Below are 16,130 nucleotides of genomic sequence, written 5' to 3' on the forward strand. Positions count from 1 at the left end.
TGGGATCTGTACCAGGTCGAATTAAAGGAAGACATCGAAGCAGTCCAGAGGCGGGCTGCTAGATTTGTTACCGATAGGTTCGAACAATGCGCAAGTATTACGGAGATTTTTCGGGAATTCACACTGGAATCATTGGAGGGGAGGTGACGTTCTTTTCGACGAGCGCTATTGAGAAAAGTTAGAGAACCAGTATTCGAAGCTGACTGCAGAACGAGTGTATTGCCGCCAACGTATATTTCGCGCAAGGACATGAAGATATGATTACAGAGATGAGGGCTCGTACGGATGCATACAGACTGTCGCTTTTCCCTCTCTTTATTTGCGAGTGGAACGGTAGGGAGATTACTAGTGGCGGTACAGGTCCGCCAAGCACCATATGCAGGCTTGCGGAATATGTATGCAGGTGTAGATACCTGTCGAAATCAGTAGTTCTTTGACAGCCGACAGTGATTGCATTTGTAATCGCATTTAATATAGAAGCGTTCTCCCCACCGTTCAGTGAAAAGGTAACGTACTCTAGCCCAGATGAGCGCGGTATCTTCTTTGCCAGTTCAGAACTGATTTCTCGCTAATGACGCTTCAATAAATGGCTGAATTAAGAGACAAGTGGGGCATATACGAAAAGAGTAGAATAATCCTCTTGAGAGAATGCTGCTGGTTCACCTTAATCAGTTCCTAAACAGTCGTGTGGAAGGGACAGACGGCACCGCTCGGATTCAAATCGATGGGAGGACGCTGATTGATTACGGCCGGTTTGCGCAATCAATCTTTCCGACCGTTCTGCAAGTTAGAGGCGCAGCGATTCAATCTGCTGCTAGCCAGCGGGCGCCCGAGTTCCGTCCGTGTAATACCTGCTGCCCAGGGCTCCGTAACTACACGGTGCAGCACAACGACCGAACAGCAGCGTTTCCGTTTTGAGAGTCTAAATTAGAATCCGTTATGACTGGGCAGCTCACTGTAGTTATTTAAATCTAGATGAGTGCTAATTAGTGGCTTGTAGTATCCCACAAGTCCCACTTCGCAGATATAGTGAAATTACATGAATTACCAAACTTTGAGTCAGCAGAATAATCGTGAAGTTCAGTATTAGATATTTCTTTTTCTGCTGTTGACTTGGCACTTTATATATGAAACACACAGAGAAACAGCGTACAGAAATTACGACCCAAATACCTTACTTTCATCAAGAGAGGATATTGCGAGGAGATCGTTGTCTTTTTGACTAACACGACTGAGGAAAGAAGGTGACCACAAAAATGACCAAATGAAGAACAGTTTTAGAAGTGTCTATTGGCAGTAGGCTTTTACAAACCAACACTTTGGACAATGTAGGTATGAGCTTCAAGAAGAATGTTACTAGACGAACATAAAACTTGACGGCTCAAAATGCGGCGGTTGTCTGAGATTGTTTCCGGCCGTTGTATACTCATCGCAATCAAAATAGCATACATTACCGTGCTTATTCAAAGTAACACCAGCTAAACATAATCTAGAAAATTAGCAGGAAAACTGCTAATTCGGAAGAAGATTCTGCTTTCGTAGTTAAATCGAATAGCTGCTGTTTATCTCTTACTGCTAGTTTAACATTTACATAAATTAGAGCGGTGTTTTTCGAAGAAGAGCAGCCTCGCTAAAATCCCCGACTATCCGCCACGTTGATTTAGAGCGGACGTTATCGATTAACGGCAATTTTCAATTCTACAGTCTAGATAATCACATTATTTGTAGCCGTGATAACTCAGCTTTTTTTCTTTTAAATTGTTAAGAATTTTGAGTTTCTTGTTTTATGTCAAAGCCGGCCTTAGTATAAGCAGCATATAACTTCTTTTTGAACTCCAGATAAGGAGCAAAATCTAAAAGAAAATAACATTTACGCCTTGTATTGTGATTTCAGGTAATCATAGCTCAGCTGAAAAAAGATGTTTGTCCTCAGCTACAAATACCATTGTGCCGGAAATGCCTATGTATTCTTAATACTGTTTCGTAAAAAGCACATAGCCATTTTTTAAAAATAAAACTATGTTTCAAGGTACTAAAGATGCTTAAAAGAAGCATACTAAGCCCACACAGTCGTTTAGAAAGCTACCACCAAACCAAACTTCGGCTTCAGACGTTATTCGAGGAGAACTAACCGAGCCAGTTGGAGCCGCGGTCAGCTCACCGGACTTGCATTAGGGGGGACGTCGGTTCAGATCCCCGTCCGGACATCTAGATTTAGATTATCGCGTGATTTCCATAAATGGCTTCAGAGATTGCCATGATGGTTCCTTTGGAAAGGGCATGTCCGAATTCCTTCCCCACCCTTTTGTAATCCGAGCTTGTGCTTCAATGACCGCACTGTCGACGGGACGTTCAGCTCTAATCTTTCTTCCTTCCCCTCTAAACACTCGACGCAACTGGCATGCCATCATCAACTATCAGTGTCAATGTCATCCTGATAATGGAATGACAGACACTGAAGAGATATCCGGATGTAAGTCCACTACGATACTTGTATGCATCAAAGAACTGTACTCCCTTACCGAACGATGTAGCTCAACTGGACGGAAAAGAAATATGATATTTGATGAACGTATAACAAGAATGGACAACCGACCACTAGCTAATAAAGTTAACCATGTGTTAACTAAGAGCCGAAAACGGAAACATAACTCGTACGGAAGTCGTTCTTGATCCATTTCCTAAAAATGTAAGGCTGACGTTTATAACTTCGCAACTGACCGAAAGAATCGTGCGACTCAAAATCACACTAACAGGAATTAGAGGATAGAAAAGTTTCTCGAAGAACAAGAGGACTAAAACTAAAGGTTATATCGGCTCTTTAAAGGCTCAGACGAAATAAAATCTATAAAAGAAGAAAGACACCTAATAGTACAGGCAGACACTAAACAAGAGTTTTGATTAGTCGTAGCGACGGCCCACACGCAAAAATAAATGAATCGTTATTTTTAGCTACTAAGGTGCACACAGGCAACGGCCTTGCCGCAGTGGATGTACCGGTTCCCGTCAGATCACCAAAGTTAAGCGCTGTTGGGTGTGGCCGGCACTTGGATGGGTGACCTTCCGGGCCGCCATGCGCTTTGCACTAAGCCTCGTGATGCCAATTGAGGAGCTACTCGACCGAACAGTAGCAACTCTGGTTACAGAAAACCATCGCAACGACCGAGAGAGCGGTGTGCTGACCACACGCCCCTTCTATCTGCATCCTCACTGAGGATGACATGGCGGTCGGATGGTCCTGATGGCCCACTTGTGGCCTGACTACGGAGTGCTAAAAAGGCGTACACAGCAGACGTAAAAACCGACAGTTCCCATGCGCTGTCATTGCCTCTAGAGCAGTGGTTCCAAACTCTTCTGAGACCGTTACCCCTGACTACAGTCAGTACCGCCTACCCCCAACCACTCCCCCCCGCCACCCCTCCTCGTAGCAACACCGTACCTTCACCATCATCAACGTTAATAGTTAAACAAAGTATACAATTATAACGAATTTTCTTTGAACACTTTTACTTATGACGAAAGATAAATGATATTTATTTTTAAAGCTATTTCATTTAACCAAGAACTAATGAGTGAAGGATACAGTTGGATTACGTTCATTTATATCTGATTCGTTCTCAGTCGTTATGCATCATAAATCATGCTCCAAGCCCATACAGTTCCTTATTTTCGTCTTCCTCATATTGTCTCGTGTGCTTTGTTCGAGTAGTGTGTGTATTACAATGGATGATCAAGAGGTTCCTGTTACGTCGTGAGTACTACCTACAACTTCTCTTCGGAAAGAAAGCTAACTATAGACGGAGACGATAGACTCTTGTTATAAAACAGTCAGCCCCTTCACCAATCTTGTCCGTAGCGACTGTTGCTTCACCCGCACCCTCGTATAAGACGAACAACGTTAAAATAAGTGCACTAGACGTACTGCCCGTAAATCAGATAAATGCTGGGTTCCTTACACATAATCTGGCAGAAATTGAAAGACGTCAAGCTGCTAATGCTTTCTTCCTGATTACTGCCACTGATAGTAATAATACTATGTCCAGCAATATTGTAGGTATTACGTACTGTTATTGGTGTGTTGTGCTATCAGTTAGCTGGTTTACGTCTTTCAGAGTGAGTGATATAGCAGTTTGTCTCCCACTGCAGGAACTAACTAGAACTTCAATGAGAATAGCAGAGGTTGAAAATACCGCTTCAGTTGTTCAAATGGTTCAAATGGCTCTGAGCACTATAGGATTTAACATCTGAGGTCATCAGTCTCCTAGAACTTAGAACTACTTAAACCTAACTAACCTAAGGACATCACACACGTCCATGCCCGAGGCAGGATTCGAACCTGCGACCGGAGTGGTCGCGCGGTTCCAGGCTGAAGCGCCTAGAACCGCTCGGCCACGCCGGCCGGCGCTTCAGTTGTAAATTACTTTATTTTCACAAGACCGGTTTCGGACTCTCATAAGTCCATCCTCAGGTGTCGTAGATGTGCTGTGGTCCCCGAGCGCCGCGTGTACCAGGCGTGGTGTGCTGCGTATGAACGCAGATCAGGGAGTTGGCTGCTATAACGCTCAGTTGCGGATGTTCTGCCAACAGGATTGTTAGAGGAGAATGTTTTTATGAGGTACTTAGCATTTCTTACGTGCCTCACTTTAACTGTCTTAGTCGCACGGTTCTTAGCATAGGTATGTGTGTAGGACGTACTTATGTGAGTAAGATATTGTTCATACACGGAAGAGCGAAAGAAACTGGTACACCTGCCTAATATTGTGAAGGGCCCCCACGAGCACGCAGAAGAGCCACAACACTACGTGACATGGACTCGACTAATGTCTGAAGTAGTGCTGTAGAAAACTGACACCATGAAACCTGAGGGTTGTCCATAAACCCGTAAGAGTATGTGGGGGAGAAGATCTCTTCTGAGCGGTATGTTGCAAGGCATTCCAGATATGCTCAATAATGTTCATGTCTGAGGAGTTTGGTGGCTAGTGGAAGTGTTTGAAGTTCCTAAAGGCACTTTGTAGGAATTCTGGAAGTGTGGGGTGTTGCATTCTCCTGCTGAAATTGCCCAACTCCGTCGGAATGCACAATGGATGAATGGATGCAGGTGATTAGACAGGATGCTTACGTACGTATCACCTGTCAGAGTCGTATCTAGACGTGCCAGGAGTCCCATGTCACTCCAACTGCACATGTCCCACACCATTAAAGAGACCCCACCAGCTTGAACAGTGTCCTGCTGACACGCACGGGCCATAGATTCACTCGATGGAATTTGAAACGACACCCGTCCTGTCAGACAACACGTTTACAGTCATCAAACAGTCTAATGTCGATGTTGACGGGCCCAGAAGAGGCGTAAAGCTTTGTGTCGTGCAGTCATCAAGAGTCCACTAGTGGGCCTTCGGCTCCGAAAGACCACATGGATGATGTTTCGTTGAATGGTCCGCACACTGACACTTGTACAAGGCCCAGCATTGAAATCCGCAACAGTTTGCGCAAGTGTTGCACGTCATGTTGAACGATTCTCTTCAATCGTCGTTGGACCCGATCTTGCAGGATTTATTTCCGGCCGCAGCGATGTCGGAGATTTGATGTTTTACCTGATTCCTGATATTCACTGTACACTGGTGAAATGGTCGTACGGGATAATGGCCACTTCATCGCTACCTCAAAGATTCTGTGTCCCATCGCTCGTGCGCCGACATTAATACCACGTTCAAACTCACTTAAATCTTGATAACCTGCGATTGTGGCAGCAGTAACCGATCTAACAACTGCGCCTGACACTTTTCGTCTTATATAGGCTTTGCCGATCGCAGCGCTGTATTTTGCCTGTTTACATATCTCTGTATTTGGATACGCATGACTGTACCAGTTTCTTTGGCTCTTCAGTGCAGATTCCTTTCACCACTAGCTGAATCATGTCAAGCACTGATGACACTGTTTGGACAAAAATGGTTTTAAAACCTCGCAACATTTATAATATTAATGACGTTATACACTCCTGGAAATGGAAAAAAGAACACATTGACACCGGTGTGTCAGACCCACCATACTTGCTCCGGACACTGCGAGAGGGCTGTACAAGCAATGATCACACGCACGGCACAGCGGTCACACCAGGAACCGCGGTGTTGGCCGTCGAATGGCGCTAGCTGCGCAGCATTTGTGCACCGCCGCCGTCAGTGTCAGCCAGTTTGCCGTGGCATACGGAGCTCCATCGCAGTCTTTAACAGTGGTAGCATGCCGCGACAGCGTGGACGTGAACCGTATGTGCAGTTGACGGACTTTGAGCGAGGGCGTATAGTGGGCATGCGGGAGGCCGGGTGGACGTACCGCCGAATTGCTCAACACGTGGGGCGTGAGGTCTCCACAGTACATCGATGTTGTCGCCAGTGGTCGGCGGAAGGTGCACGTGCCCGTCGACCTGGGACCGGACCGCAGCGACGCACGGATGCACGCCAAGACCGTAGGATCCTACGCAGTGCCGTAGGGGACCGCACCGCCACTTCCCAGCAAATTAGGGACACTGTTGCTCCTGGGGTATCGGCGAGGACCATTCGCAACCGTCTCCATGAAGCTGGGCTACGGTCCCGCACACCGTTAGGCCGTCTTCCGCTCACGCCCCAACATCGTGCAGCCCGCCTCCAGTGGACGAATGGAGACGTGTCGTCTTCAGCGATGAGAGTCGCTTCTGCCTTGGTGCCAATGATGGTCGTATGCGTGTTTGGCGACGTACAGGTGAGCGCCACAATCAGGACTGCATACGACCGAGGCACACAGGGCCAACACCCGGCATCATGGTGTGGGGAGCGATCTCCTACACTGGCCGTACACCACTGGTGATCGTCGAGGGGACACTGAATAGTGCACGGTACATCCAAACCGTCATCGAACCCATCGTTCTACCATTCCTAGACCGGCAAGGGAACTTGCTGTTCCAACAGGACAATGCACGTCCGCATGTATCCCGTGCCACCCAACGTGCTCTAGAAGGTGTAAGTCAACTACCCTGGCCAGCAAGATCTCCGGATCTGTCCCCCATTGAGCATGTTTGTGACTGGATGAAGCGTCGTCTCACGCGGTCTGCACGTCCAGCACGAACGCTGGTCCAACTGAGGCGTCAGGTGGAAATGGCATGGCAAGCCGTTCCACAGGACTACATCCAGCATCTCTACGATCGTCTCCATGGGAGAATAGCAGCCTGCATTGCTGCGAAAGGTAGATATACACTGTACTAGTGCCGACATTGTGCATGCTCTGTTGCCTGTGTCTATGTGCCTGTGGTTCTGTCAGTGTGATCATGTGATGTATCTGACCCCAGGAATGTGTCAATAAAGTTTCCCCTTCCTGGGACAATGAATTCACGGTGTTCTTATTTCAATTTCCAGGAGTGTATTACAAATAGTTTCGTGATTGAAATACAATCAAAGCCTCTTGGTTTTACCTCTCAAAAAATTTATTCCACCTCTCAGGGAGTAATTACCCTCAGGTAGGGGCGGCTGCTCGGGATGGCCAGGTTCCACCAGTAGATTTGCAATTGTTGTCACGAGGGCACCTGGAGTGCGAGCACCGACCACTTCCCTTCGTGGGAAATCCCGTAAGTCCGATGTGGTGACAGATTAACTCAGGACTACCATGATCACAGACTGTAGCAGGTACTAATACCCCTCCAGCGATGTTATTTTGGCAAAAGTGTAAAGAAAAAAGAAAAGAAGTGCTGGGTAAACAAACCCTGAAAACTAGATCTCGACGTACGAGTTTCCTTTCGCCGGCCAGCCGCCTCGCAGCTACACTCTGGAAGTCGCCGCAGCCCCGTCCTCGCGGCCAGAAACGCGGCTCTGCGCTCATTTTCGATGAGCAGCGCCGTACCGGCGCGTCCCCGGCTGTCCGCCGCCCGCTGCGCCGTGCTTTAGGACGTCCGAAGCTACACGGCCCCCCGCGAGCCGGCGAGCCCAATTTGTCGAACGCGCCGGTCCAGCCGCGGCCGTGGCGCGCCAGCGTCCGTGTCTCCACACGGCAGCGGCGCTGGCGCCAGCGGGCGATTGGAAGAGACGCTCCGAAGAAGACACACGGCTGCTCCTCGCAAGTGAGATGTCGCAACAACTGGAGGCGGGGCGGAGAGCCCAGCAACCTATGCCACCAGAGGGTCCAACGCATTGGCAGGGCACCACCTGTGGTGCCATAGAGTTTACGTGAATGACATTCCCTCCAATTTCGCGAAGAGCTCTTCTGAATTCAGTAAAGGGGAAGAACTAAATTTAGAGACCTGTATTTGAGGAATGTGGTAGACTTTGATAGCTGTCAGCACTCTATACGTCGCGCGAAAAATTTGGGCTCCTACAGATACTGGGTATCTTCTATATCTCTACCATTCCAAGTAACATTTTTCAGAATGAAAATAAAGAATCTATCAGAAAAAATGGTTCAAATGGCTCTGAGCACTATGGGACTTAACGTCTTAGGTCATCAGTCCCCTGGAACTTAGATCTGCTTAAACCTAACTAACCTAAGGACATCACACACATCCATGCCCGTGGCAGGATTCGAAGCTGCGACCGTAGCGGCCACGCGGTTCCAAACTGTAGCGCCTAGAACCGCACGGACACACCGGCCGGCGAATCTATCAAGCAAACATTGTTTAGTTAAGTGATGGACATTAACCACCATCATTGTATATCTTGTACGTTACGAAAATCTGGACAGCAGTACGTCTTTCTTCAGTGGCTTAATATATTTTAGTTCTTCTCCTCGAGAGATGTTCTTATACGTATCACAAAGTACCAGTCACGTACACATGGCGTTATTAAACGCACTGGAGCACACTGCAAGTACAGGGAATAACGTAACTCGTCCACTTGCTGGAGCTGACAATAAAGAAATGCTAACTTAAGGAAAATGCACACTTGTCGTTCAGTCAAACGCCTTCAGTAGAAGGTTTGTCACAGTACCACGCACACTAACGAAGAAAGAGTAGAAATGCTACTGTTCTACAAGGAATGCAAGTTAGCGGAACAGTAACTGCAATATCGTTTTCTTATTTAAAATACGGGTGTCTGAACTACGGTAGCATAGTACTGTCAGACGAGGTGTTGTACGGTATACACCAGTGGCCGTCAAATTGCGACCCGCGGGCCGCAAGTGTCCAGAATCGAGTGTTTGCGCGATCCACGGTTCTCAGCCGTATTTTATAATAATATACAGTGATAAGCCAGAACATTACGAACATCTACCTAACAGCCGGTACGTCCACCTTAGGCAGGGATAACAGTGGCGACGCGTCGTGGCGTAGAAGCAATGAGACCTTGGTAGGTTGGTGGAGGGAGTTGGCACCACATCTGCCCACACAAGTCACCTAATTGCCGTAAATTCCGAGGAGGGTAGCGATGAGCTCTGACGTGGCGTTCAATCACATCCAAGATGTTTACGATCGAGATCAGATTTGACGAGCTGCAGGCCAGCACATCAATTGAAAGTCGCCACCGCGTTCCTCGAACCGCTCCATCACTTGGCGCATTATCTTGTTGAAAAATGCCACTGCCATCGGGAAACATGATCATTATGGTCCTGTGTAAGACACTCCTTGGCCGCCAGCTTGTTTCCGTGACGCAATACAGGTGTCAAGGAACTGTTCCCACGGAAGACGACGGAATCGCGCCCTCCCACCGGCTTGGTGAAGAAGGTACCGAGATTCATCGGACCATGCAACTTACTACCAGTGGACCAACGTCCATTCCCGATGGCCATGTGTCCATTTGAGTGGTAGTTGCCTATGTAGTGTCGTTAACGTTGGCGCATGCATGGAGGCCCATCGTTAGGGCTATTCGTTGCACTGTGTATCCAGACACACGTTTGCTCAGCCCAGAATATTAGTTCCGCCAAGTTCGCCGCTGTCCTGTTTTACCAGTCTGCCCTGCCTATGACGTCAGACATCTGTAATGAGGGCCGGCCGCCGTACCCCACGACGTCTGGACGTGGTTTCAGCTTGTTTTCGCCACCTGTTGCAAACACCCATCACAGCACCCGTCGAATACAAGGCAAGTCGTGCAGTTTCCGAAATGCTCGTGCCAGCCTCCGAGTCATCACAGTCAGACTCATTCTACACTTTAACCTCACACTCAGTGATACTGCAAGCCCCGTGGGTATATCTGACTAGGAACCATTCTTCATCAGGTGACGCTGCTATCGCTTGGACCGTTTTATATCGACAATAGGTCGGCGGTCATAATGCTTTCCGCTGATCAGTGTACATCTAACAACGAGCCGCCGAACCGAAGAGTCAAGTAACGTTTTTTTTTGGTCATCAGTCTACTGACTGGTTTGATGCGGCCCGCCACGAATTCCTTTCCTGTGCTAACCTCTTCATCTCAGAGTAGCACTTGCAACCTACGTCCTCAATTATTTGCTTGACGTATTCCAATCTCTGTCTTCCTCTACAGTTTTTGCCCTCTACAGCTCCCTCTAGTACCATGGAAGTCATTCCCTCATGTCTTAGCAGATGTCCTATCATCCTGTCCCTTCTCCTTATTAGTGTTTTCCACATATTCCTTTCCTCTCCGATTCTGCGTAGAACCTCCTCATTCCTTACCTTATCAGTCCACCTAATTTTTAACATTCGTCTGTAGCACCACATCACAAATGCTTCGATTCTCTTCTGTTCCGGTTTTCCCACAGTCCATGTTTCACTACCATACAATGCTGTACTCCAGACGTACATCCTCAGAAATTTCTTCCTCACATTAAGGCCGGAATTTGATATTAGTAGACTTCTCTTGGCCAGAAATGCTTTTTTTGCCATAGCGAGTCTGCTTTTGATGTCCTCCTTGCTCCGTCCGTCATTGGTTATTTTACTGCCTAGGTAGCAGAATTCCTTAACTTCATTGACTTCGTGACCATCAGTCCTGATGTTAAGTTTCTCGCTGTTCTCATTTCTACTACTTCTCATTACCTTCGTCTTTCTCCGATTTACTCTCAAACCATACTGGGTACTCATTAGACTGTTCATTCCGTTCAGCAGATCATTTAATTCTTCTTCACATTCACTCAGGATAGCAATGTCATCAGCGAATCGTATCATTGATATCCTTTCACCTTGTATTTTAATTCCACTCCTGAGCCTTTCTTTTATTTCCATCATTGCTTCCTCGATGTACAGATTGAAGAGTAGGAGCGAAAGGCTACAGCCTTGTCTTACACCCTTCTTAATACGAGCACTTCGTTCTTGATCGTCCACTGTTGTTGTTCCCTCTTGGTTGTTGTACATATTGTATATGACCCGTCTCTCCCTATAGCTTACCCCTACTTTTTTTAGAATCTCGAACAGCTTTCACCATTTTATATTGTCGAACGCTTTTTACAGGTCGACAAATCCTCTGAAAGTGTCTTGATTTTTCTTTAGCCTTGCTTCCATTATTAGCCGTAACGTCAGAGCTTTTTAAAAAGGGTAGTTTCCCTGCTCAATAAGAAGCAAAAACTCATACAGACACACTAGCAGTTTATGATGAGCTTAATCGCAACTGACGTTGGTGAAAGCGGCTCTGAGCTGAGTACAGTTTGCCGCTTACCGCAGAGGCAGAAGGGTAAGTAAGGTGACCATGGCAGGTTTAGTGGCGGTGGGGGGGATGTAAAGGATTTTGGTCCAAAAAACCGATTTTTCAAATATATTATTTCTTAATCTACACAGTTTAATCTATGTTGTGTGTAAATTTTATCGTGATAGCAGTTTTAGAAATGCCTTTAAATTGTTTGATTAAATCTGCACTGGCGGTCACTCCCACCTTTTCCGGCACTTGGGAAACTGTTTGCTTCAGCGGAATTTTTGTCAGTATGAAGGCTATTTTCTTTCGATATCTTTCTCTGACATCTGCATCTCTGGCTGACACACATATCTTTGCCTCAAAATTTTCTTGAATGTGGTTTATTTACGTTTTGATAAACTAACACATATTAGGTGGAGGGTTGACTTCCCAATCCTTTACGTGGAAGTCAAGATTTATGTACAATGGATGGTGGAAAAACTGTGTTTAGTAAATGGAGGTTTCATGGAAATTGGTTTACCAACAAAAAAGAAGAAGTAGCTCGAAATGAAGAATATAAGCTCTCAGTTTCAGCATCGAAATTTGGGAAAGGAGAATTGAACAGGTGTGGAATGATGTTGATATGGATTCCACTGGGTTCAGACTTATTGATTTAGAGCTTCTCTGCCAGGCTATAATGTTTTCATGTTTATGTGTTAGCTGTAAAAATACGGAATGCATGATTGTTGTTGAAGAAAGAAGAGTGGGAATAGCTTGTGATTTTAAATTAATTTGTAATTCCTGTGGATATGAATTTTCATTTTCCTGCTCCAAAAAAACTGACACGAAAGCAATTTTAGGTTAGCACATGCTCTGAGATGCCTTGGACAGGGCAGGGAAGGAGGCAATTTGTTGTGTGGTTTTCTGAACATGCCTCTACCTTGTGCAAGCTTTGAAAAAATAAATAAAGAAATGTCTGATGCTGTATGAAATATAGCCAAGGTTTCTATGAAGAAAGGAATGGAGGAATTCGTGGAAATAAATGAAAAAGAAATAGATGCTGGGGTAGATACTAATGACAGTGAATCTCCTACAAATGTTACTGGTCTGTTTGTGTCTGTAGATGGGACCTGGATGAAAAGCGGTCACATATCTCTGTATGGCGTTGGGTCTGTTATTGGTATTGACTTAGGTAAAGTTTTAGATGTAGAAATTATGTCTAAATACTGCCGCAAGTGTGCAACAACGAAAATGTCCAACAATGAAGAAAATGAGAAACTGTGGCAAGAAAAGCATGCAGTAGTATGCTCTAAAAATTAGAGTGGTTAAGTGGGGTCATGGAGGCTGCTGCAGTTGTCAGGATGTTTTACAGATCTGAGGACCAGTATGGTCTTAGATATAGTAAATACCTTGGTGATGGGGACTCTTCTTCGTTCAGAGCTGTAACAGATAAAAATCCGTAAACAATAGAAAAGTTGGAATGTGTTGGCTACATAAAAAAGAGGTCTGGTGGTAGGCTTCGTCGCTTGCTGAAAGAGGAGAAAGGTGAAGTACTTGAGGATGGAAAACCACTGTGAGGAAAAGGCAGGCTTAGTCTGAAAGAAACTGATTCTCTTCTGGAGAGCTATCAGGAAAAACACACATACTTTCAAGCCAAAGAGACGTGCTGGGTGCGCAGTTTTTATCCCCAAACTATCCACTGACCAAACACCAACGCACAATCTGTGTCCGAAAGAGATTGGTGTTCAGATGTTTCAAATGGCTCTGAGCACTGTGGGACTTAACATCTGAGGTCATCAGTCCCCTAGAACTTATAACTACTATAACCAAACTAACCTAAGGACATCACACTCATCCATGCCCGAGGCAGGATTGGAACCTGCGACTGTAGCGGTCGCGCGGTTCCAAACTGAAGCGCCTAGAACCACTCGGCCGTACCGGCCGCCCCGAGATTGGTGTAAGTTCAGCTACTGAAATGAGACGTATTCATATCAACAGTCATTGCCAGAACCTGTTATGAATGCAGCTCAGCCAACACTCAGGTTCCTTGCAAACCCTGATTTATTGAGGAAGTGTCTTCACGGAAAGACACAAATTAAAGATTCGATGATTTAATTTGGATTAGATGCTCAAAAAGAACATTCTGTGGAGTTGAAGTACTCAAAATAGGTGTCTATGTCACATTATCTGTAGTTACGCTTTAAAGGACGACCAGTTTCACGATGAGCTCCACGACGGGGTGTTTCGCATTCGGTTCCATGCCATCACATTCCATCTGTTCTTATCACTCCGTTACACCTATATAATTCTATATGCATTCTTTGGATACCTAGACGAACACCCTGCACGGTTTGTATCTCCCAAGGAGTTCATCTTCGATCTTGATGGTGCGAACCTTTTTCATCACTACGGCGCACAATTTCTATTCAGCGTTCTTGGTGCGAGGTAATGGGAAAGGCGACGATGTACGTTTTGTGAAGTATCATTTGTAGACATGGAGAAAGCTTTTGATAATGTTGACTGGAATACTCTCTTTCAAATTCTAAAGGTGGCAGGGGTAAAATACAGGGAGCGAAAGGCTATTTACAATTTGTATAGAAACCAGATGGCAGTTATGAGAGTCGACGGGCATGAAAGAGAAGCAGTGGTTGAGAAGGGAGTAAGACAGGGTTGTAGCCTCTTCCCAAAAAAATGGTTCAAATGGCTCTGAGCACTAAGGGACTCAACATCTTAGGTCATCAGTCCCCTAGAACTTAGAACTACTTAAACCTAACTAACCTAAGGACACCACACACACCCATGCCCGAGGCAGGATTCGAACCTGCGACCGTAGCAGTCCCGCGGTTCCGGACTGCAGCGCCAGAACCGCTAGACCACCGCAGCCTCTCCCCGATGCTATTCAATCTGTATATTGAGCAAGCAGTAAAGGAAACAAAAGAAAAATTCGGAGTAGGTATTAAAATCCATGGAGAAGAAATAAAAACGTTGAGGTTCGCCGATGACATTGTAATTCTGTCAGAGACAGCAAAGGACTTGGAAGAGCAGTTGAACGGAATGGATAGTGTCTTGAAGGGAGGATATAAGATGAACATCAACAAAAGCAAAACGAGGATAATGGAATGTAGTCGAATTAAGTCGGGTGATGTTGAGGGTATTAGATTAGGAAATGAGACACTTAAAGTAGTAAAGGAGTTTTGCTATTTGGGGAGCAAAATAACTGATGATGGTCGAAGTAGAGAGGATATAAAATGTAGACTGGCAATGGCAAGGAAAGCGTTTCTGAAGAAGAGAAATTTGTTAACATCGAGTATAGATTTAAGTGTCAGAAAGTCATTTCTGAAAGTATTTGTATGGAGTGTAGCCATGTATGGAAGTGAAACATGGACGGTAAATAGTTTGGACAAGAAGAGAATAGAAGCTTTTGAAATGTGGTGCTACAGAAGAATGCTGAAGATTAGATGGGTAGATCACATAACTAATGAGGAAGTATTGAATAGGATTGGGGAGAAGAGAAGTTTGTGGCACAACTTGACCAGAAGACGGGCTCGGTTGGTAGGACATGTTCTGAGGCATCAAGGGATCACCAATTTAGTATTGGAGGGCAGCGTGGAGGGTAAAAATCGTAGGGGGAGACCAAGAGATGAATACACTAAGCAGATTCAGAAGGATGTAGGTTGCAGTAGGTACTGGGAGATGAAGAAGCTTGCACAGGATAGAGTAGCATGGAGAGCTGCATCAAACCAGTCTCAGGACTGAAGACTACAACAACAACAATACATACATCTCATGGAAGGTTGATCTCCGCACCTCCCGAACACTCACTGCCTGTTGCCCTACTGATGCACATGGTGAGTGATCACCAGCTAATTTTTCATGTCATAATTGTTAACAAAACACTTTAAAATTAGCCGTACTAATGATTGAACCTGCAACCTAGCTCTCAGAGCAGTATTCTAGAATGGGTGGCACGTGTGTTTAGCAAACAATCTTCTTTACAGACTGGCAGCATTTTCACAGCATTCTTCCAAAAAACCCAAGAATGCCACCTGCGTTGCCTACGACTGAGTCTGTGTGATTACTCTGTTTCACATCGCAACAAAGTATTTCATCTGGGTATATAAATGTTCAGAAAAAAACCGGAACACCTTGAACGAGTAGAGATAGCACGTTCAAATTCACAGGACATGCACGGTAGTAAGTTCTGCAGAAATGATTAGTGTGGTGTCACCGCCAGACACCACACTTGCTAGGTGGTAGCTTTAAATCGTACATGTCGGACCTGCGTGTCGCCACTGTCAGTGACCGCAGACCGAGCGCCACCACACGGCAGGTCTAGAGAGACTTACTAGCACTCGCCCAGTTGTACGACGACTTTGCTAGCGACTACACTGACGAAGCCTTTCTCTCATTTGCCGAGAGACAGTTAGAATAGCCTTCAGCTAAGTCCATGGCTACGACCTAGCAAGGCGCCATTAACCGTATCTAGAGAGAGTCTCACTTGTATCATCAAGAATGCTGTATACAAATGATGGATTAAAGTTAAGTATTCCAGCAGCTACGTACTTTTCTTTATAGCATTCATTACGTATCCTGTTTCAGACATAACGCCAGCCGGCGAGT

The sequence above is a fragment of the Schistocerca cancellata genome, chromosome 9 (genome assembly GCF_023864275.1).
Source record: "Schistocerca cancellata isolate TAMUIC-IGC-003103 chromosome 9, iqSchCanc2.1, whole genome shotgun sequence".
NCBI classification, from domain to species: Eukaryota; Metazoa; Arthropoda; class Insecta; order Orthoptera; family Acrididae; genus Schistocerca; species Schistocerca cancellata.